Genomic DNA, 22,667 nt, shown 5'->3' on the forward strand with positions numbered 1-22,667 from the left:
CTGTTCCTGCTGGGCTGTTTCCCTGTGGCTGAACAGAAATCTTCCCTGCTCTTAGCCACGCCGTGGGGGGAAGGGTGAAGTGATCATCCCAGAGAATTGGCGGGGGGGTAGTTGGGTTTCTGCTGCACGTGAACCCAGAAACCGCAGCCGCTCCTTTTAAATTGCCAACCCATTTTTAATGGCCAACCCAATGGCTACTTCGTATAGGAAATGAGGGTGCTGCTCTTTGAAACCATTCCCACATGTTATGAAGGGGATAATAACATGTAATAACAATGGGAATATTGGTTTCGTTGAGGTCTGAGCGAGTCAGTAAACTGCGCCAGTGACCCTTTAAACGTCCAAATGCACACTCTACCACCATTCTGCTCTTGCTCAGCCTATAGTTGAACAGCTCCTGACTACTGTCCAGGGTGCCTGTGTATGGCTTCATGAGCCAGGGCATTAAGGGGTAGGCTGAGTCCCCAAGGATAACTATAGGCATTTCAACATCCCCAACAGTTATTTTCTGGTCTGGAAAGTAAGTCCCTTGCTGCAGCTGTTGAAACAGACCAGAGTTCCTGAAGATGCGAGCATCATGTACCTTTCCCGGCCATCCCAGGTTGATGTTGGTGAAATGTCCCTTGTGATCCATCAGTGCTTGCAGCACCATTGAAAAGTACTTCTTTCGGTTTATGTACTCACTGCCTTGGTGCTCCGGTGCCAAGATAGGGATATGGATTCCATCTATCACCCCACCACAATCCCATTGCAGCAAAGCCATCCACTATGACCTGCACATTTTCCAGAGTCACTACCCTTGATATCAGCAACTCAGTGATAGTGTCATAAATATAAAGGGAAGGGTAACCATCTTTCTGTATACAGTGCTATAAAATCCCTCCTGGCCAGAGGCAAAACCCTTTCACCTATAAAGGGTTAAGAAGCTAAGGTAACCTAGCTGGCACCTGACCCAAAATGACCAATGAGAGGACAAGACACTTTCAAATCTGGGGGTGGGGGGGACAAAGTGTTGGTCTGTCTGTGTGATGCTTTTGCCAGGAACAGATCAGGAATGCAGACTTACAACTCCTGTTAAATTAGAAAGTAATCTAGCTAGAAATGCGTTAGATTTCCTTTTGTTTAATGGCTGGTAAAATAAGCTGTGCTGGATGAAATGTATATTCCTGTTTTTGTGTCTTTTTGTAACTTAAGGTTTTGCCTATAGGGATTCTCTATGTTTTGAATCTGATTACCCTGTCAGGTATTTACCATCATGATTTTACAGAGGTGATTCTTTTACCTTTTCTTTAATTAAAATTCTTCTTTTAAGAACCTGATTGATTTTTCATTGTTCTTAAGATCCAAGGGTTTGGGTCTGTGTTCACCTGTACAAATTGGTGAGGATTCTTATGAAGTCTTCCCTAGGAAAGGGGGTGTAGGGCTTGGGGGGATATTTTGGGGGAAGATATCTCCAAGTGGGCTCTTTCCCTGTTCTTTGTTTAAAACGCTTGGTGGTGGCAGCATACGGTTCAAGGACAACGCAAAGTTTGTACCTTGAGGAAGTTTTTAACCTAAGCTGGTAAGAATAAGCTTAGGAGGTCTTTCATGCAGGTCCCCACATCTGTACCCTAGAGTTCAGAGTGGGGAAGGAACCTTGACAGATAGCGTTGGCTACTTGCATCACAGCAGCCCCCACAGTAGATTTGCCCACTCCAAATTGATTCCCGACTGACCGGTAGTCATCTGGCATTGCAAGCTTCCACAGGGCTATCACCACTCACTTCTCAACTATGAGGGCTGCTCTCATCTTGGTATTCTTGCGCTTCAGGGCAGGGGAAAGCAAGTCACAAAGTTCCATAAAAGTGCCCTTACGCATGTGAAAGTTTTGCAGCCACTGGGAATCATCCCAGACCTGCAACACTATACAGTCCCACCACTCTGTGCTTGTTTCCCGGGCCCAGAATCAGCGTTCCACACCATGAACCTGCCCAACTGACACCATGATGTGCACATTGCAGGGGCCTGCACTTTGTGAGAAGTCTATGTCCATCTCCTCTTCACTCTCGTCACCATGCTGCAGTTGCCTCCTCCTCCCCTGGTTTCGCTTTTCTTGCAGGTTATGGTTCTGCATATCCTGCTGGATAACGTGTGCGGTGTTTATAGTGCTCATAATTGCCGCGGTGATCTGAGCGGCCTCCATGTTCCCAGTGCTATGGCGTCTGCACTGAAAAAAGGCGTAAAACGATTGTCTGCTGTTGCTCTGACGGAGGGAGGGGCAACTGACATCATGGCTTACAGGGTTGGCTTACAAGGAATTAAAATCAACATGGCTTTGCATCAAGGAGAAACAGAATGGCCCCCTCAAGGATAGAACTCAAAACCCTGGGTTTAGCAGGCCATTGATTTCACGGAGGGAGGGAGAAGAAAATGAATGCAAAACAAATCTGGTCTATTTCTTGTTTTGATCTACTTCATCTATCTTTATACATCTTGTTGGCAGCAGACGGTGCAGTATGACTGCTGGCCATCATCATCTCCTGGATGCTCGGCAGCAGACGGTGCAGTAGGACTGAATTGCCATGAGATGAAACTTAAAAGGGTAATGACCTGGCTGAGTCACTCCCATGTTTGCCCAGGTGCCCTTGATTGACCTCACCGAGATTGTCTAAAAGAGCACCTTGGAGTACGTCAGCGATGGCTACCAGTCATACTGCACTGTCTGGTGACTTCTGGGTACTCTTCTGGCTCTGTCAATCTGTTTCTTCACTTCAGCAGGTGGGTATTGTAGTTGTAAGAACTCTTGATAGAGATCATGTAGGTGTTTGTCTCTGTCTGAGGGGTTGGAGCAAATGCGGTTGTATGGTAGAGCTTGCTGAAGACAATGGATCATGTGGTGTGGTCTGGATGAAAGCTGGAGGCATGTAGGCTAGGAATAGCAGTCAGTAGGTTTCCGGTATAGTGTGGTGTTTACGTGACCATCGCTTATTAGCACCGTAGTGTCCAGGAAGTGGATCTCTTGTGTGGACTGGTCCAGGCTGAGGTTGATGGTGGGATGGAAATTGTTGAAATCATGGTGGAATTCCTCAAGGAATTTCCATGGAAAAGAAGCCCTTGCGGATTTTTTTTTTCCTCTCCTCCTGGTAATAGCTCACCTTGATTGATCACTCTTGTTATAGTGTGTATGGTAACACCCATTGTTTCATGTTCTCTGTGTGTATATATATCTTCCTACTGTATTTTCCACTGCATGTATCCGATGAAGTGGGGTTTAGCCCATGAAAGCTTATGCTCAAATAAATTGGTTAGTCTCTAAGGTGCCACAAGTACTTCTGTTCTTTTTGCAGACACAGACTAACACGGCTGCTACTCTGAAACCGGTTCTAATGTAATCAATACTTTCTCTACTTATAGCTCAGCCAAATCTTTGTTTCAACACATATGGCCTCACACCCTTTGGTCTACAGGTGATGAAAATGTTTGAATATTCAAAATTTTAACAATTTTTTTTTGGCAAAAAGTTTTCCATTTTTGACCAGCTTTGGGAATGAATAACATTTTTTCAAAATAAAAATTTCAGCTAATATCATTGGTAAACCTTTTATTCTTCTGTATTTTTGACCAGCTCTCTTTTGACCTTCGTATTTCCAAGATAGCAGCGGACCAGTGCTGTAATCCACACCTGATGTACTTGTCCTTGCCTCGTACCTGCTTCTGGTCCAAATTGAGGCCTGTCTTTCAATGAGCACCATGCGGGCTGGACTCTTTTCACTGTGAGCAGCTGATTGACTTCAATATAGGGGGTCTGCCCTGTGGAACAACTTACAGGACCATATATTCATGGCGTTCATGATTTTCCTTTCTGTCCTTGATCCCTGAGGCTAACCTCCTGCATAGCCCAGGCCAGAAAAGGTCACCCAATGATCCCTGCATCCGGTCCATAACTTTTAGTAGAGCTCGGGCAGATCTTTTAGAAGCAGACACCCAATCTTGGAGGTTCTCCATTTTATTTGTTCTTTCAGGACTGGTGCCTTAGAGCACACATACAGTGTTGCCAAGTTCCTCAATTTTATCGTGAGTCTTGTGATTTCTGGTGTATTTCATAGAGCCCAGCACCTGGAGTCAAGTGACTGGAGGAGACTTAAACCAAGTCAGTTTCTGGCCTTGGTGCCTGCAAAGAAAATCTGGAAACATGAAGCTAGTGCAGCCTGACGAATCAGAAACCAGAAGGCAAACTACTTTATTCAGTTTAGCTTAAACCCCTTCTCTAGCAACATAAACTAAAAAAATGCCTCTCTCATACTTCAATAACTGTCCACACAGGAGTTATACTGGTATAACTAGACTGGTTTAAATTCACACCTAGGCTTATACCAGTCTAACATTCCCACGTAGACAAGCGCTTGGTGTAGGAACCTACACAGCCTGATAACACAGCTGTATGTAGCCACTTCATAACAAGGCTGCTCCCTCTTTATACCCCACTTCAGGCAAAAGACAACCAGTCCCTCACCCAGCAGCCCCCACCTGGAGTGGGGGGAAAGAGCATGGAACCATTAGATTTGAGGGGAACAGGAAGTCTGGAAGACTGCTTTACTGAGGGGTTGTCTCCTGTGTCACCGAGTGAGGGAGAAGGTTCCTCAGGAAGTCCCCTATTAAAATCTGGGCAGAACATCCCTGGACAGATGGAAGCAACCAGCCTCAGAGATCCCCAGCATGTTTGGGGGATAATTACTGAGCTATTGGCCACTGTGCTTAGACCCCAGCAGAGCAGCCAGGTCCCCACTGACACTGAGGCTAGAAAAGTCACTCTCAGCTCTGGGTGATCTGCTGCAGATCTTGACAAACAATTGTGCTCATTTTTCCAAGCTGCTATCTGAAGTGTTAGAATCATAGAATCATAGAATATCAGGGTTGGAAGGGACCCCTGAAGGTCATCTAGTCCAACCCCCTGCTCGAAGCAGGACCAATTCCCAGTTAAATCATCCCAGCCAGGGCTTTGTCAAGCCTGACCTTAAAAACCTCTAAGGAAGGAGATTCTACCACCTCCCTAGGTAACGCATTCCAGTGTTTCACCACCCTTTTAGTGAAAAAGTTTTTCCTAATATCCAATCTAAACCTCCCCCACTGCAACTTGAGACCATTACTCCTCGTTCTGTCATCTGCTACCATTGAGAACAGGCTAGAGCCATCCTCTTTGGAACCCCCTTTCAGGTAGTTGAAAGCAGCTATCAAATCCCCCCTCATTCTTCTCTTCTGCAGGCTAAACAATCCCAGCTCTCTCAGCCTCTCCTCATAACTCATGTGTTCCAGTCCCCTAATCATTTTTGTTGCCCTTCGCTGGACTCTCTCCAATTTATCCACATCCTTCTTGAAGTGTGGGGCCCAAAACTGGACACAATACTCCAGATGAGGCCTCACCAATGTCGAATAGAGGGGAACGATCACGTCCCTCGATCTGCTCGCTATGCCCCTACTTATACATCCCAAAATGCCATTGGCCTTCTTGGCAACAAGGGCACACTGCTGACTCATATCCAGCTTCTCGTCCACTGTCACCCCTAGGTCCTTTTCCGCAGAACTGCTGCCTAGCCATTCGGTCCCTAGTCTGTAGCTGTGCATTGGGTTCTTTCGTCCTAAGTGCAGGACCCTGCACTTATCCTTGTTGAACCTCATCAGATTTCTTTTGGCCCAATCCTCCAATTTGTCTAGGTCCTTGTGTATCCTATCCCTCCCCTCCAGCGTATCTACCACTCCTCCCAGTTTAGTATCATCCGCAAATTTGCTGAGAGTGCAATCCACACCATCCTCCAGATCATTTATGAAGATATTGAACAAAACCGGCTCCAGGACCGACCCTTGGGGTACTCCACTTGATACCGGCTGCCAACTAGACATGGAGCCATTGATCACTACCCGTTGAGCCCGACAATCTAGCCAGCTTTCTACCCACCTTATAGTGCATTCATACAGCCCATACTTCCTTAACTTGCTGACAAGAATACTGTGGGAGACCGTGTCAAAAGCTTTGCTAAAGTCAAGAAACAATACATCCACTGCTTTCCCTTCATCCACAGAACCAGTGTTCTTGGCTGGAACATTAATGTGTTTCAAGGGGCATGAGCACCAATGAAAGAGCTGGAGCATCAGTTGTCATGAGGATGAACACAACAGCTGACAGCAGAGCCTTCTGATCTGGGTTGGGATCTGTGGGCTAAGATCCCTGGCTCCGGTGGGCAAGTCAGCAGCTCAGTGCAGTTATTGTGGTTTGTTATGCTGGGAGCCAGCTTTCGTCTCTGGTCATTTTTTCCCTCTTGGTTAGTGCTCCGTGACTGATGGGGATCTCAGTAGAACACAAATTGATTTGCTTGGCTTTCATGGTTGCCTCTGGACTGTAATTACTCAGGCAGGAAAAATTAATTAGTCCAGTGTGGGCTGACTGCTGCCCTCTAAGCAGTGCTGAATCTTAATTGGAGTGCTCCAGAGAAAGGCACTGATTCACACCACGGTACTGAGGGGCACAGGTTTTTTCTGGGGGCAACAGTTGGTGGGGGCTGAAGGTCACCATGAGCAAAGTGTCAGCTCTGACATTGCCAGCATCATCTTCACACCCTGTTTAGCCATGAGAATGAGCCCATCGAAACCTGCCTGTCCCTCTCTGAGATGACAGTGTAACGCTACACAGGCTTTCTATTTCTGTGCTTAAGGGAATATGCCGAACAGTAGGGAGAGGAAATTCTCCCCAAGATATTGGGTAATTGATTACTGACTATTCCTTTTCTGATGTCTACAGTGCTAACTGCCACAGCTGTATAAATATATCTATGACACGTAGATATTACAGTGACAGGCGCTATAGAAACCCTAAGGTGGATGGAACTGAACAGCATAGTCCCTCAGTCGTTAATGCCGTCCTGCAGATTCCCAGGGATCACTGAGCAGGGTGACACAGGGATTGGTGGCTGTGCATTCACTTGAGACAGCTGGGAAGTTGCCAAAGAGTAGGGACACTGGATGACAGAGTGGAGTCCCAGCTGAACTCCTGGGCATTCTCAGTGACCCACTGTGGAGTCTAAATCAATTACTTCATCTTCTATCATGTCTCTGATGTTTATAAAGCAGCTTAGAGGGTGAAGGGAAGGCACAGCCAAGCTCTGCAATGCATTGGTTAGCCTCTGACCATGTACAGTCAGGGGAGCGGATGAGAACAATCATCTCATGCATCCTCTTCTCCCCTCCCAGAAGGCTCCCCATGTTAGATTACCCCAGGGCAATTAAACCTCCATTTGAACAGGAAATTGCTCAGGGAGCCTCCAGGTCCTCCTACTCTGCTCTGACCCTTATGATGTGGATTCATTCCTGCCTTGAAGTCTCCTGATGCCACACTGGGATGGAGATGCTTGTGCTTTCTTTGCTTTATAGCACTGTAAATGTCAGGCCTGTTCCTCTGTAGCTGCTGTTACTGGTTTGGTTGCTCACGCTGTGTTCCTGTCTCATCCTCTGCCTTGCTCCTTCATCTTTGTCCATTCTATAGAAAGGTCCTGTGAGCCTTGTACAGCCAGCTTGGTGCACTGGTGTTCAGCTCACACCACTAACATGGACAGTCCATGCTGGTCTGAATAGTTTGGGTTATTTCATAGGCTAGGACCGTGCCCCCTTCCCAACGCCCCTATCCTTTTCATCCTGTTACGTGGGTCACTCACTCATGCTTCTTATACAGCTGATCAGAATTCTTCAAATAAAAGAGTGGGGGGCGGGGGGGGGGTTGGCGGAAGAATGGTCTTTTGTCAAAAATGAAACTGTTTCATGAAAAACATTGTTGATAATATTGACATCTTCTGTTTTCCAGAATTTTTTTATATTTTAAGTCAATATTTTAATCAAAATTTTATTGATGTTTATCAAATTTATTTTCAAAATCATTGATTTGTTTTCTTTACATAAGACAGTTGTCAGTAAGAAAATGCAGTTTTCAGGGAACTGAACAATTTATAAGGATTTTTTAAAAATTTTTGATTAATATTTCAATAAAACTTGTTATAAAATATTGTAAAATACAGACAGTGGTTCCATTTTGAACCTCGTGAAATGGAAACCATTTCAACCTTTTGAATTTTTTTGCGGAACCATTTCCCCAGTTTTCAGCTAGCTCTATTCTTCTTTAAACTTAAAACCATCTCCTGTTTTCAGGCTTAACTGCACCTGTGTAGAGGGCCCTCCAGATTGATCACAGAGAGTTCCTAGCATACATCTGGGCCCTAGTTCTGTTGCTTTCAGATATTTGCAGACTGCTTTGGGACATTAAAGGTAGTTCAAGACCAGAGTGTTTTTCATACAGTCCCTTTGTTTCAGGAGCTGATTATTTCACCATGAACTGTTCTCCCCAGTTTGAATTTTGTCTCATTACTATAATTACTTATTGTTTGGTATCAGGGACTCCAGAGTTAAGGTTGCAGCTGAGGGGTTTTTTTTTTGTAAACCAGATCTGGCACATATCCCACCCCACCCGATCTGAATTCCACAGGCAATGAAATGTTGGCCTCAATTTGGGGGTTTGGATCTATATTTTAGGAAGAATTGTTCTGCCAAATGTGAAGTAGATTGGATGAAGAATCCTTTAATTCAATTATGACAGCCTAAAAAAAGAATTCTCTGCAGGCATCAAAAAGTCTTCTAAATATTTTTTGCTGCTATGTAGTAAAAACAAAACTATTACACATCACCCAGTTATGCAGTGTCTCTTCCCCTTGTGACTAGATAACAAGATACAGTAGAACCTCAGAGTTACAAACCCGTCAACCACACAGCTCATTTGGAACCGGAAGTATGCAGTCAGGCAGCAGCAGGGACCAAAAAGGAAAATACAGACCAGTCCTGTGTTAAACGTAAATGATTAAAAAAATAAAGGGAAAGCAGCATTTTTCTTCTGCATAGTAAAGTGTCAAAGCTGTATTAAGCCAATATTCAGTTGTAAACTTTGGAAAGAACAATCCTAATGTTTTGTTCAGAGTTACGAACATTTCAGAGTTACGAACAACCTCCATTCCCAAAGTGTTCATAACTCTGAGGTTCTACTGTATTAGTAGGTACGATAAAGGTGTCTAAGTCGCTGTTTTAGAACATAAGAATGGCCATAGTGGATCAAACCATCCATCTTCTGACAGTGGCCAGTGCCAGATGCTTCAGAGGGAATTAACAGAACAGGGCAATTATTGACTGATCTATCCAGTTGTCCAGTCCCAAATTCCAGCAGTCAGAGGTTTAGGGACACATAGAGCATGGGGTTGCACGTCTGACCATCTTGGCTAATAGCCATTGAAGGACCTATCCTCCATGAGATTATCTAATTCTTTTTTGAACTCAGTTTTACTTTTGGCCTTCAAACATCCCTGGCAATGAGTTACAAAGGTTGATTGTGTGTTGTGTGAAGAAGTACTTCCTTATGTTTGTTTTAACCCTGCTGCCTATTGATTTCATTGGGTGACCCTGGTACTCGTGTTATGTGAAGGTGTAAATAACAGTTGGTTATTTATTTTCTCCACACCAGTCATGATTTTATAGACCTCCGTCATATCCCCCCTTAGTTGTCTCTTTTCTAAGCTGAACAGACCAAATCTTTTTAATCTCTCCTCATATGGAAGCTGTTCCATATCCCTAATCATTTTTGTTGCCCTTCTCTGTACCTTTTCCAATTCTAATATATCTTTTTTTGAGATGGGGTGACCAGAACTGCACGCAGTGTACAAGGTTTGGTTGCACCACGGATTTATAGAGTGGCATTATGGTATTTTATGTCTTATTATCTATCCATTTTCTAATGGTTCCTAACATTTTGTTTGCTTTTTTGACATTTTGAGGTTTTTTTGTTGTAATATTGCGACTTTTAGGTCTGTAATCAAATGACCAGGGAGATTGAAGTGTTCTCCGACTGGTGAGATTACAGACGTAAAAGTCACAATATTACAACAAAAAAACTTCAAAAACAGACTCCAATGAGAGACTGCTGAATTGGAATTAATTTGCAAACTGGACACCATTAAATTAGGCTTGAATAAAGACTGGGAGTGGATGTGTCATTACACAAAGTGGAACTATTTCCCCATGTTTATTCCTCACTATCCATATTTTCTCTCTTGTAATGTAATGTATCAAGAGCCTCTTCAGATGATGTATTTATTGCTCACAGAAGCCTGAAAGGCAAAAACTCTGTGGACTCTCCCCCCTAAGCAAACTCCCAGGCAAACGCCCTCTGTTTGCTCTCACTAGGGTGGCAACTGGCTGCCTTTTTGTAAGTATCCTTTTTTAGATGTATCCACTTACCTCACAGGAGCGTTGTGAGGATCTATCAGTTAGTGTCTGCACAGTGCTTTGAACAGGTAGACTACTGTAAAACAATCAGGCTCGACATGTCTTAAGCTGAGTGCCCAATCCTTGAGACACCCCAAATCAGTGGAGACTTTTACAAATGTTGATTTTAATCTTCCTGTGCCGATTTTCCTGTCTGTGAAAACCCTCCCCACCGCCCAGGGGTCTCACACAGACAAACTCATTAATGTTTGTGAGATTCTCAGATACCACTGTGATGAGTACCATCGAATAGCCCAGGAGGAAATGAACAATTCCATATTCAGGGCAGGGTTTGCATGGTGAGCAGTAAACAAGACCGGGGGCCACATGCTGAACAATGAGAGTAAAAAGTAATATTGAGCAGCTGCTTTATTCCCCAAAACACCATCTCTCCTGTGCACTGAATGAGGAGGGATTCTGTGGAAACAGTAATACGGGATCAGGAATTAAAGACGGTCAGAATGCGTATGCACAAGGAGACTGAATTAAGCTTGCATGGGCGACCTTAATGCTGCCATTTGCTAATTTTTGAGGGCTTGACTTTGCAACACCAATATTTTTAACTTCATTTTTGTATGTAATAAATAAATATATGAAATAACGCTGACTCTCTGGGGCAACCCTCTCCTCACCTCTCTCCACTCTGAGGAGCAGAGTTTCATCACAGTTCTTCATTTCCTATCTCTTAATGAAATCAGTTCTTAATCCAGCAGGCCTTCCTCTTTATCCTGCAGCTATTTATTTTCCTTAATAGTCTTTTATGAGGACCCTTATCAACAGTGTTTCAAAAATCCAAGTAAATTACATCCACTTCGGTCACCTTTATCTACAGTTTTATTAACTTTTTCAGGTCAGCAAGGCACAAGTTTCCCTTTCAGAAGCTGTGCTAGTTTGACCCAGTCAGGTTACACTGCATTTATGTAAGAACTGTATTGTTTTGTTCTTAATTAGCCAGTTTCCTGAATTCTCTCTTAGACATTGGGTGAGAAACTTTCTAATCTCCTGGAACAGTTGCTGTTATTAAGGATAAAGGGCCTGATCCAAAGGCCACTGAAGTCAATGGAAAGACTCAAAAACATTTCTTATGTTCCTCACTATCTCTGCCATTTTATGTCTTTCTTTCCTTTAGAACCTTTGGAGAAATCCCCTCCAGCCCTGTATTTCTTGAGTTATTCAAGTTACTCCATAGCTTTGCTCTTAAAGACCTCTACTAGTCTGAAAGTCACACTCTTCTTTCCTATAAAAAGCAGTTTTAGAGCAAAGATTTCCCCATCCCTATATATAGTAATAATAAGTATGTGGGATATTAATTGAACTTGTTTGCTTATCTCACCATTCTCTTTCCTTGCACTTTCTCCTAAGGTCGTGTGTTCACAAGAGTCTTCCTGCTTCCAAAGTCTGATTAGCTTTTGCATTCTTCTTTTTGGCATCTCTGGACATCTATGCTTTGTATTCTCTCTCTGTCCTCCTTATCTCCCGTTTGCAGCTTAGCAGTTATAGCTATCTTCATATTCATTCTCTCAGTGACTTTTTTATCACATTTAGTCAGCCTGTAGGACTAAATTTTTAAGGAAGCTTGAAGTCCACACCCATAGGACAAGCAGCATGCTATTTGATTTGGGGCTTCCTAGTCCTTAAGATTTTTGTTCTGTTTGGAGTTGGTGCAGATAATTCCACCTGGAGAGGATACGGGACTGATGAAGTGAATGGATGAGGAGTTTGAGCTACTGGGTTGATGATACCCATATGACCCCCTCTCTGTACTGGGGGAAAGCTCTGAGCATGGCAGAAGTCACGGCTAGCTCAAGTTGATCTGGGGACCACTGCACAACTATTCAGTGGGAGTCATAGAATCATAGAATCATAGAATATCAGGGTTGGAAGGGACCTCAGGAGGTCATCTAGTCCAACCCCCTGCTCAAAAGTAGGACCAATCCCCAATTAAATCATCCCAGCCAGGGCTTTGTCAAGCCTGACCTTAAAAACTTCTAAGGAAGGAGATTCCACCACCTCCCTAGGCAACGCATTCCAGTGTTTCACCACCCTCCTAGTGAAAAAGTTTTTCCTAATATCCAACCTAAACCTCCCCCACTGCAACTTGAGACCATTACTCCTTGTCCTGTCCTCTTCTACCACTGAGAATAGTCTAGAACCATCCTCTCTGGAACCCCCTTTCAGGTAGTTGAAAGCAGCTATCAAATCCCCCCTCATTCTTCTCTTCTGCAGACTAAACAATCCCAGTTCCCTCAGCCTCTCCTCATAACTCATGTGTTCCAGACCCCTAATCATTTTTGTTGCCCTTCGCTGGACTCTCTCCAATTTATCCACATCCTTCTTGTAGTGTTCGGCCCAAAACTGGACACAGTACTCCAGATGAGGCCTCACCAATGTCGAATAGAGGGGGACGATCACGTCCCTCGATCTGCTCGCTGTGCCCCTACTTATACATCCCAAAATGCCATTGGCCTTCTTGGCAACAAGGGTACACTACTGACTCATATCCAGCTTCTCGTCCACTGTCACCCCTAGGTCCTTTTCCGCACAACTGCTGCCTAGCCATTCGGTCCCTAGTCTGTAGCTGTGCATTGGGTTCTTCCGTCCTAAGTGCAGGAACCTGCACTTATCCTTATTGAACCTCATCAGATTTCTTTTGGCCCAATCCTCCAATTTGTCTAGGGCCCTCTGTATCCTATCCCTGCCCTCCAGCGTATCTACCACTCCTCCCAGTTTAGTATCATCCGCAAATTTGCTGAGAGTGCAATCCATACCATCCTCCAGATCATTTATGAAGATACTGAACAAAACCGGCCCCGGGACCGACCCCTGGGGCACTCCACACCGGCTGCCAACTAGACATGGAGCCATTGATCATTACCCGTTGAGCCCGACAATCTAGCCAACTTTCTACACACCTTATAGTGCATTCATCCAGCCCGTACTTCTTTAACTTACTGACAAGAATACTGTGGGAGACCGTGTCAAAAGCTTTGCTAAAGTCAAGAAACAATACATCCACTGCTTTCCCTTCATCCACAGAACCAGTAATCTCATCATAGAAGGCGATTAGATTAGTCTGGCATGACCTTCCCTTCGTGAATCCATGCTGACTGTTCCTGATCACTTTCCTCTCCTCTAAGTGCTTCAGGATTGATTCTTTGAGGACCTGCTCCACGATTTTTCCGGGGACTGAAGTGAGGCTGACTGGCCTGTAGTTCCCAGGATCCTCCTTCTTCCCTTTTTTAAAGATTGGCACTACATTAGCCTTTTTCCAGTCATCCGGGACTTCCCCCGTTCACCACGAGTTTTCAAAGATAATGGCCAATGGCTCTACAATCACAGCCGCCAGTTCCTTTAGCAATCTCGGATGCAACTCGTCCGGCCCCATGGACTTGTGCACGTCCAGCTTTTCTAAATAGTCCCTAACCACCTCTTTCTCCACAGAGGGCTGGCCATCTATTCCCCATGTTGTGATGCCCAGCGCAGCAGTCTGGGAGCTGACCTTGTTAGTGAAGACAGAGGCAAAAAAAGCATTGAGTACATTAGCTTTTTCCACATCCTCTGTCACTAGGTTGCCTCCCTCATTCAGTAAGGGGCCAACACTTTCCTTGGCTTTCTTCTTGTTGCCAACATACCTGAAGAAACCTTTCTTGTTACTCTTAACTTCTCTCGCTAGCTGCAGCTCCAGGTGTGATTTGGCCCTCCTGATTTCATTCCTACATGCCCAAGCAATATTTTTATACTCTTCCCTGGTCATATGTCCAACCTTCCACTTCTTGTAAGCTTCTTTTTTATGTTTAAGATCCGCAAGGATTTCACCGTTAAGCCAAGCTGGTCGCCTGCCATATTTACTATTCTTTCGACACATCGGGATGGTTTGTCCCTGTAACCTCAACAGGGATTCCTTGAAATACAGCCAGCTCTCCTGGACTCCTTTCCCCTTCATGTTAGCCCCGCCAGAGGATCCTTCCCATCCGTTCCCTGAGGGAGTCGAAGTCTGCTTTCCTGAAGTCCAGGGTCCGTATTCTGCTGCTTACCTTTCTTCCCTGTGTCAGGATCCTGAACTCAACCAACTCATGGTCACTGCCTCCCAGATTCCCATCCACTTTTGCTTCCCCTACTAATTCATAGAATATCAGGGTTGGAAGTGACCTCAGGAGGTCATCTAGTCCAACCCCCTGCTCAAAAGCAGGACCCATCCCCAATTAAATCATCCCAGCCAAGGCTTTGTCAAGCCTGACCTTAAAAACTTCTAAGGAAGGAGATTCCACCACCTCCCTAGGCAACACATTCTTCCCGGTTTGTGAGCAGCAGGTCAAGAAAAACTCCCCCCCTAGTTGGCTCCTCCAGCACTTGCATCAGGAAATTGTCCCCTACACTTTCCAAAAACTTCCTGGATTGTCTATGCACCGCTGTATTGTTCTCCCAGCAGATATCAGGAAAATTAAAGTCACCCATGAGAACCATGGCGTGCGATCTAGTAGCTTCCGCGAGCTGCCGGAAGAAAGCCTCATCCACCTCATCCCCCTGGTCTGGTGGTCTATAGCAGACTCCCACCACTACATCACTCTTGTTGCTCACACTTCTAAACTTAATCCAGAGACACTCAGGTTTTTCTGCAGTTTCGTACCGGAGCTCTGAGCAGTCATACTGCTCCCTTATATACAGTGCTACTCCCCCACCTTTTCTGCCCTGCCTGTCCTTCCTGAACAGTTTATAACCATCCATGACAGTACTCCAGTCATGTGAGTTATCCCACCAAGTCTCTATTATTCCAATCACGTCATAATTCCTTGACATCACCAGGACCTCCAGTTCTCCCTGCTTGTTTCCAAGGCTTTGTGCATTCGTATATAAGCACTTGAGATAACCTGCTGATCGCCTCTCATTCTCAGTATGAGGCAGGAGCGCTCCCCTCACAGACATTCCTGCCTGTGCTTCCTCCCGGTATCCCGCTTTCCCACTTACCTCAGGGCTTTGGTCTCCTTCCCCCAGTGAACCTAGTTTAAAGCCCTCCTCACTAGGTTAGCCAGCCTGCTCGCAAAGATGCTCTTCCCTCTCTTCGTCAGGTGGAGCCCGTCTCTGCCCAGCACTCCTCCTTCATGGAACACCATCCCATGGTCAAAGAATCCAAAGCCTTTTCTCCAACACCACCTGCGTAAGCATTCGTTGACTTCCACGATTCGACGGTCCCTACCCAGGCCTTTTCCTTCCACGGGGAGGATGGACAAGAACACCACTTGCGCCTCAAACTCCTTTATCCTTCTTCCCAGAGCCACGTAGTCCGCAGTGATCCGCTCAAGGTCATTCTTGGCAGTATCATTGGTGCCCACGTGGAGAAGCAGGAAGGGGTAGCGATCCGAGGGCTTGATGAGTCTCGGCAGTCTCTCCGTCACATCGCGAATCTTAGCCCCTGGCAAGCAGCAGACTTCTCTGTTTTCCCAGTCAGGGCGGCAGATAGATGACTCAGTCCCCCGGAGTAGAGGGTCCCCGACCACCACCACCTGCCTCCTTCTCTTGGGAGTGGTGGTCGTGGAACCCCCCATCTCAGGACAGTGCATCTCATGCCTTCCAACCAGCGGAGTCTCCTTCTGCTTTCTCCCCCCAGACATATCATCTGGTCCACTCTCTGCAACGGTACCTGTGGAGAGAACATGAAAGAGGTTAGTTACCTGTGTCCGCGTTGCTGGAACCCGGACATTCCCCCTTCTTCTTCTGGAGGTCACATGTTGCCAAGCTTCTTCACTGGCCTCTTGGCTCTGCTGTGCAACCTGCTCTAAATCTTTAGAGCTTTGTGCCCGTAGAAGCATACCCTGACTTTTGTCCAGAAAATCCTCCGTTTCTCGTATGCAATGCAGGGTCGATATCTGTTGCTCCAGACCTTCAATCTTCTCTTCCAATATGGAGACCAGCTTGTGCTTTGTACAGACAAAGTCGCTCCTGTGGAAGAAAGACAAACATGGCACATCACAACAGGTCACAACAGCTGAACCCCCCCCCCCCCGCTTTCATATCACCTTCTTACTATGAGCTTCCTCGGAGAAGTTGGCAAGATGTAAGCCTCACTGGGCTCACTCCAGGCGAACTCCCAGGCAAACTCCTGCTGTGTGCTGCTCTGCTGTCCCCCGCTGCTCCAGGACCCATGAGTCCATGTGTAACTTTCTCTTAGCCATCCCAAACTCCTAGGTGATGCCAGCTGGGATTTCAGTCCCACAGGGACAGATGGAAAAAAGTAACATGATCAGAACTGGCATCTGTTTGTGAAGACCTGGGGTCACTCGAGCACTGGCCATTTCCTGTGCCCTTGCAGTAGATCAAAAGTGTACAGCTCTTCTGGGGTATGGACCAACAGATTTCAGGAAGGATTTCACAGCTGACTTCCCTAAGCTGGTGTCAGTGCTGCTGTTAGAGTTGTGACGGATTATTGTTCTTGGGCATTTTAATATGAATGAGGATTTAGCATGGATTGGTCAGAAGGCCGAGAGCTTTGAAAATGTCCATATGCACAGTCTCACCTTTGAGACTGGTTTGATGTTTCAGATATTTGGGTTATTCCTGTGGGATGGGCTGACCATCACAGCATTGTTGTAAATACAGGGCTATCCCACACCCATCTCACAGCCAGAGTAGGGTTACTCCTTGAGGCTTATGAATGTGATGGATCTCTGTAGTCTGCTCACTGGTGCTGAGGCATACCGTCCAACCTCCAGCTTGGTGTTGACCACATCTCTGACAGCTATCACTAGGTGTTATAAAAGGCTTTCAAGTTCTGGGTTTCTTGCTGTAACTTGGTCATCTTTGGTAACTGCAGACCACTGCGGTCCAATGGTGATCTTTGAAATTGCTGAGCATAGACTGGAGGGGAGCTGGCTGGGCATTGGATCTTCTTTTGTGCCAAGAGCTGATGCAGACGCACAGGAGAGCTTTGACTGAATCCAAAAATGTTATCTGTCATGAGTCAGACATACCACAAGCAGTGAGTAATCCGATTGCTTCAGACTGACTCCCTCAGCTAGCAGTTCACTCAGCTGATCACTGTGGCAGCATTTAAAACGTTCTTTGTGGATAAGCCAAGTCAGTGATGGCTGGTCCCCTTCTGATTGTGAGAGTAGGGCTGGACTTCAGGAAAGCAGACTTCGACTCCCTCAGGGAACGGATGGCCAGGATCCCCTGGGGGACTAACTTGAAGGGGAAAGGAGTCCAGGAGAGCTGGCTGTATTTCAAGGAATCCCTGTTGAGGTTACAGGGACAAACCATCCCGATGAGTCGAAAGAATAGTAAATATGGCAGGCGACCAGCTTGGCTTAATGATGAAATCCTAGCGGATCTTAAACATAAAAAAGAAGCTTACAAGAAGTGGAAGGTTGGACATATGACCGGGGAAGAGTATAAAAATATTGCTCGGGCATGTAGGAATGATATCAAGAGGGCCAAATCGCACCTGGAGCTGCAGCTAGCAAGAGATGTTAAGAGTAACAAGAAGGGTTTCTTCAGGTATGTTGGCAACAAGAAGAAAGCCAAGGAATGTGTGGGCCCCTTACTGAATGAGGGAGGCAACCTAGTGACAGAGGATGTGGAAAAAGCTAATGTACTCAATGCTTTTTTTGCCTCTGTTTTCACGAACAAGGTCAGCTCCCAGACTGCTGCGCTGGGCATCACAAAATGGGGAAGAGATGGCCAGCCCTCTGTGGAGATAGAGGCGGTTAGGGACTATTTAGAAAAGCTGGACGTGCACAAGTCCATGGGGCCGGACGAGTTGCATCCGAGAGTGCTGAAGGAATTGGCGGCTGTGATTGCAGAGCCATTGGCCATTATCTTTGAAAACTCGTGGCGAACCGGGGAAGTCCTGGATGACTGGAAAAAGGCTAATGTAGTGCCAATCTTTAAAAAAGGGAAGAAGGAGGATCCGGGGAACTACAGGCCAGTCAGCCTCACCTCAGTCCCCGGAAAACTCATGGAGCAGGTCCTCAAAGAATCAATCCTGAAGCACTTGCATGAGAGGAAAGTGATCAGGAACAGCCAGCATGGATTCACCAAGGGAAGGTCATGCCTGACTAATCTAATCGCCTTTTATGATGAGATTACTGGTTCTGTGGATGAAGGGAAAGCAGTGGATGTATTGTTTCTTGACTTTAGCAAAGCTTTTGACATGGTCTCCCACAGTATTCTTGTCAGCAAGTTAAGGAAGTATGGGCTGGATGAATGCACTATAAGGTGGGTAGAAAGCTGGCTAGATTGTCGGGCTCAACGGGTAGTGATCAATGGCTCCATGTCTAGTTGGCAGCCGGTATCAAGTGGAGTACCCCAAGGGTCGGTCCTGGGGCCGGTTTTGTTCAATATCTTCATAAATGATCTGGAGGATGGTGTGGATTGCACTCTCAGCAAATTTGCGGATGATACTAAACTGGGAGGAGTGGTAGATACGCTGGAGGGGAGGGATAGGATACAGAAGGACCTAGACAAATTGGAGGATTGGGCCAAAAGAAATCTGATGAGGTTCAATAAGGATAAGTGCAGGTTCCTGCACTTAGGATGGAAGAACCCAATGCACAGCTACAGACTAGGGACCGAATGGCTAGGCAGCAGTTGTGCGGAAAAGGACCTAGGGGTGACAGTGGACGAGAAGCTGGATATGAGTCAGCAGTGTGCCCTTGTTGCCAAGAAGGCCAATGGCATTTTGGGATGTATAAGTAGGGGCATAGCGAGCAGATCGAGGGACGTGATCGTTCCCCTCTATTCGACATTGGTGAGGCCTCATCTGGAGTACTGTGTCCAGTTTTGGGCCCCACACTACAAGAAGGATGTGGATAAATTGGAGAGAGTCCAGCGAAGGGCAACAAAAATGATTAGGGGTCTGGAACACATGACTTATGAGGAGAGGCTGAGAGAGCTGGGATTGTTTAGCCTGCAGAAGAGAAGAATGAGGGGGGATTTGATAACTGCTTTCAACTACCTGAAAGGGGGTTCCAAAGAGGATGGCTCTAGACTGTTCTCAATGGTAGCAGATGACAGAACGAGGAGTAATGGTCTTAAGTTGCAGTGGGGGAGGTTTAGATTGGATATTAGGAAAAACTTTTTCACTAAGAGGGTGGTGAAACACTGGAATGCGTTACCTAGGGAGGTGGTAGAATCTCCTTCCTTAGAGGTTTTTAAGGTCAGGCTTGACAAAGCCCTGGCTGGGATGATTTAACTGGGAATTGGTCCTGCTTCAAGCAGGGGGTTGGACTAGATGACCTTCTGGGGTCCCTTCCAACCCTGATATTCTATGATTCTATGATTGATATCCACTGGGTTCTTCTGATTTGGTCTCAGGTGAGGCTGTTTATGGTCTCCTGGGTCCCCAGAGACTCCCCACTTGTGGCTGTGACCCCAGCTTATAGCAAGTAGTGTGACTGTGGTGGAATTAATGGTAAGCATTGTCAATGCATCACATAGTGTCGGGGGGAGGGACAGTGGGGAGTACTGATCACGCATACATGTAGCCATTCATTCCAGTTCAGTGAACCATCTCTTGAAGCTGCAGCCTTTGCCATTTAACATGCAGACTCAAGCCACCCCTTTGTTCGGGAAAGTGATGGAAAGCGAGGTGACAACACCAAAGCCCTGGTTTGGTCTGCCCTGCAGGGTATGATGCATCACACTAGTCTGTCAGGAATCTCCAAAGAACTAGAGACCTAGCACGTAATTGTTACAAACATGACTGCCCCTCCCCCAATATTCTACACCCCCAAAAAGGGGTCACTGACCTACAAGATAGTGAGCTGTGAGTTCTAGTCCATTCTTCAAAAGGTGACCTGCCATCTTTGTTATTTACCATTCCCCAATTTTGTATCATCTGCAAACTTTATCAGGGATGGATTTTATGTTTTCTTCCAGGTCATTGATAAAACAGTTCAATAGTGTAGGACCAAGAACTGATCTCTGTGGGATCCCACTGGAAACACACCCACGTGAAGATGATTCCTTATTTGCAGTTACATTGAGATCTATCAGTTAGCCAGCTTTTAATCCATTTAATGTGTGCTGTGTTAATTTTATAGTATTTTAGTTTTTTAATCAAAATGACATGCAGTACCAAGTGAAATGCCTTACAGAAGTCTAAGTATATTATATCGACCTTATTACCTTATCAATCAAGCTTGTAATCTCATAAAAAAAAATACCGAGTTAGACAGGATCCGTTCTCCATAAACCCCTAAACCATGTTACTTTGCATTAATTACATTACCCTCCTAAACCCCAGTCATCTCATTTACTAACCTTATTAAAAATTGCCACTACATTCGTTTTCTTTCAGTCTTCTTCATTTCAGTCTTTCAGTTCTCCAAGATTTATTGAAAATCAACATTAATGGTCCTGTGAGCTCCTCAACCAGCTCTTTTAAAACTCTTTGCATGCAAGTTATATGGATCTGCTGATTTTAAGCTTGTGTTTAATAGTCTCCAGAGGTACTAGAATGGAAATATTGCTATCGTCATCATATGATGAGACTATATCATCTTTTTTCCCAAAGTTGTCAGTGACTCAGAAACAGGTGATGCCATTTTTGACAAAGTGCCCCTCCCCCTCCCCTTTTCCCCACTTGATCCTTTCTAAATGGGTTATAACCAGTGATTGTAACATTCCAGTTGTGTGAATCACCCCACCAGGTTTCAGTAATACCAACCAGATTAACTTTATGCTCATAAATGAGCAACTCCAATTCCTCCTGTTTGTTCCCAGGCTCCTAGCATTAGTGTATAGGCAAGTCAATAATTTCTTCTTTTCGTGTCCTTTGGTTCCTTGATAAGTTTTGTTCTCAACAATGGTCTCAATTGAGTAATGGTCTCAAGTTGCAGTGGGGGAGGTTTAGGTTGGGTATTAAGAAAAACTTTTTCACTAGGAGGGTGGTGAAACACTGGAATGAGCTACCTAGGGAGGTGGTGGAATCTCCTTCCTTAGAGGTTTCAAGGTCAGGCTTGACAAAGCCCTGGCTGGAATGATTTAGTTGGTGTTGGTCCTGCTTTGAGCAGGGGGTTGGACTAGATGACCTCCTGAGGTCCCTTCCAACCCTGATATTCTATGATTCTATCTCAAATTTATGCTGAACGCTCATATCTTCGCTCTTTTTACTCTCCCATTTTGCTATTAGTTTAACCCCCTCCTGACTACTCTAGCCAGCCTGTTCCCAAGGCAATTGATCCCTTCTCCTGAGATGGAGGCCATCCAGACTATACAGCCCCCTTTCCCCATAGAAGGTGGACCAATGTTTCACAAAACCAAAGCCCTCCACCACTTACCTAGCCAGTGACTCACTCCCAGAACCTTCCGCCTTCCTTTGCTTGTGGGACAAGAAGGATCTCAGAGACATTGCTTGGATATTCTCCTCCTTCAGCACGTTTCCAAGTCCCCTAGCATGATCTGCTAGCTATGAGATACCCTGTGATGTAATGTCTTTAGTGCCCATAAGAACCCCCACCCATGGATTCTTGCCCGTCAACTTCGGAAGCCTGGCCATTCTTAGCGTGACGTCTTGTGTCTTGGCTCCAGGCAGGCAGCACATTGTCTTGTTGTCCACCTGTCCTCTCCAGAATGTTCCTTCAATTCTTCTGAGCATTGAATCTCCATGAAGGATCGTCTCTCTTCCTTGGGCAGCTGGAGAACTCTTGGCAGGTAAGTTTGATTTTCTGACAGGTTGGGCCGAGCTGCCAGCCCCTCATGTGGGAAGGAAGTAACCGATACCATTGTTGTGGGAGGAGAGGGAGCAGAAAAAGCCCAGCCACTCAGAGTTGCTCCACTCCCTCCCCACCCTCCACTCTAATGCTGCAGCACCAGGGCTGGGAAGGGAGACAGAAAAACCCCTTAAGGCTGCCTGCCTTCCCCAGGCTAGGGAGAGGAGGTGTGAAGTTCTCCTGGGACTGGGAGAAGGTGAAGAGCTTCTACAGTGCAGGAGCAGCAGAGCTGTACTGGGGGCTAGGGGGCAGAACACTTGTGTGGCTATGTGGGTGGAGATGACCTGGAAGTTGGGTCAGATGCGAGGGCCAAGGGGCACAAAAGTAATTGATGTGGAGCCTGGGCACAAAACTAATTGATGGCAGGGTGCCAAAAATCATATTGCTTGCTATAAAATGGTAACCCATATCATCCCCCACACTGGAGGTGGGCAGGGGAGTTCTAAACTCAGAAGACAGCTCAGAAATAGCCTTTATTCTTTTTTAAAACTGTCTCGTGATTTTTGAGCTAATCTCGTGAGTTTGGGGTCTGACTCATTATTGTGAACTCTTAGAGCTGGGAACACGAAAGCACCTCTACCCTGCAGGGCTGGTATGGAAGCTCAGACCTCTCTGGATACATCTACACTACAA

General features: G+C 45.8%; 1 protein-coding gene across 4 annotated transcripts in view; it reads left to right on the top strand.

The window, feature by feature from the left end:
• Positions 1–22,667, top strand: part of EPHB2 (EPH receptor B2) — a 406,427-nt gene that overhangs the window by 304,608 nt on the left and 79,152 nt on the right. The gene's annotated exons all lie outside the window — the stretch shown is intronic.

The sequence above is a fragment of the Lepidochelys kempii genome, chromosome 18 (genome assembly GCF_965140265.1).
Source record: "Lepidochelys kempii isolate rLepKem1 chromosome 18, rLepKem1.hap2, whole genome shotgun sequence".
NCBI classification, from domain to species: Eukaryota; Metazoa; Chordata; order Testudines; family Cheloniidae; genus Lepidochelys; species Lepidochelys kempii.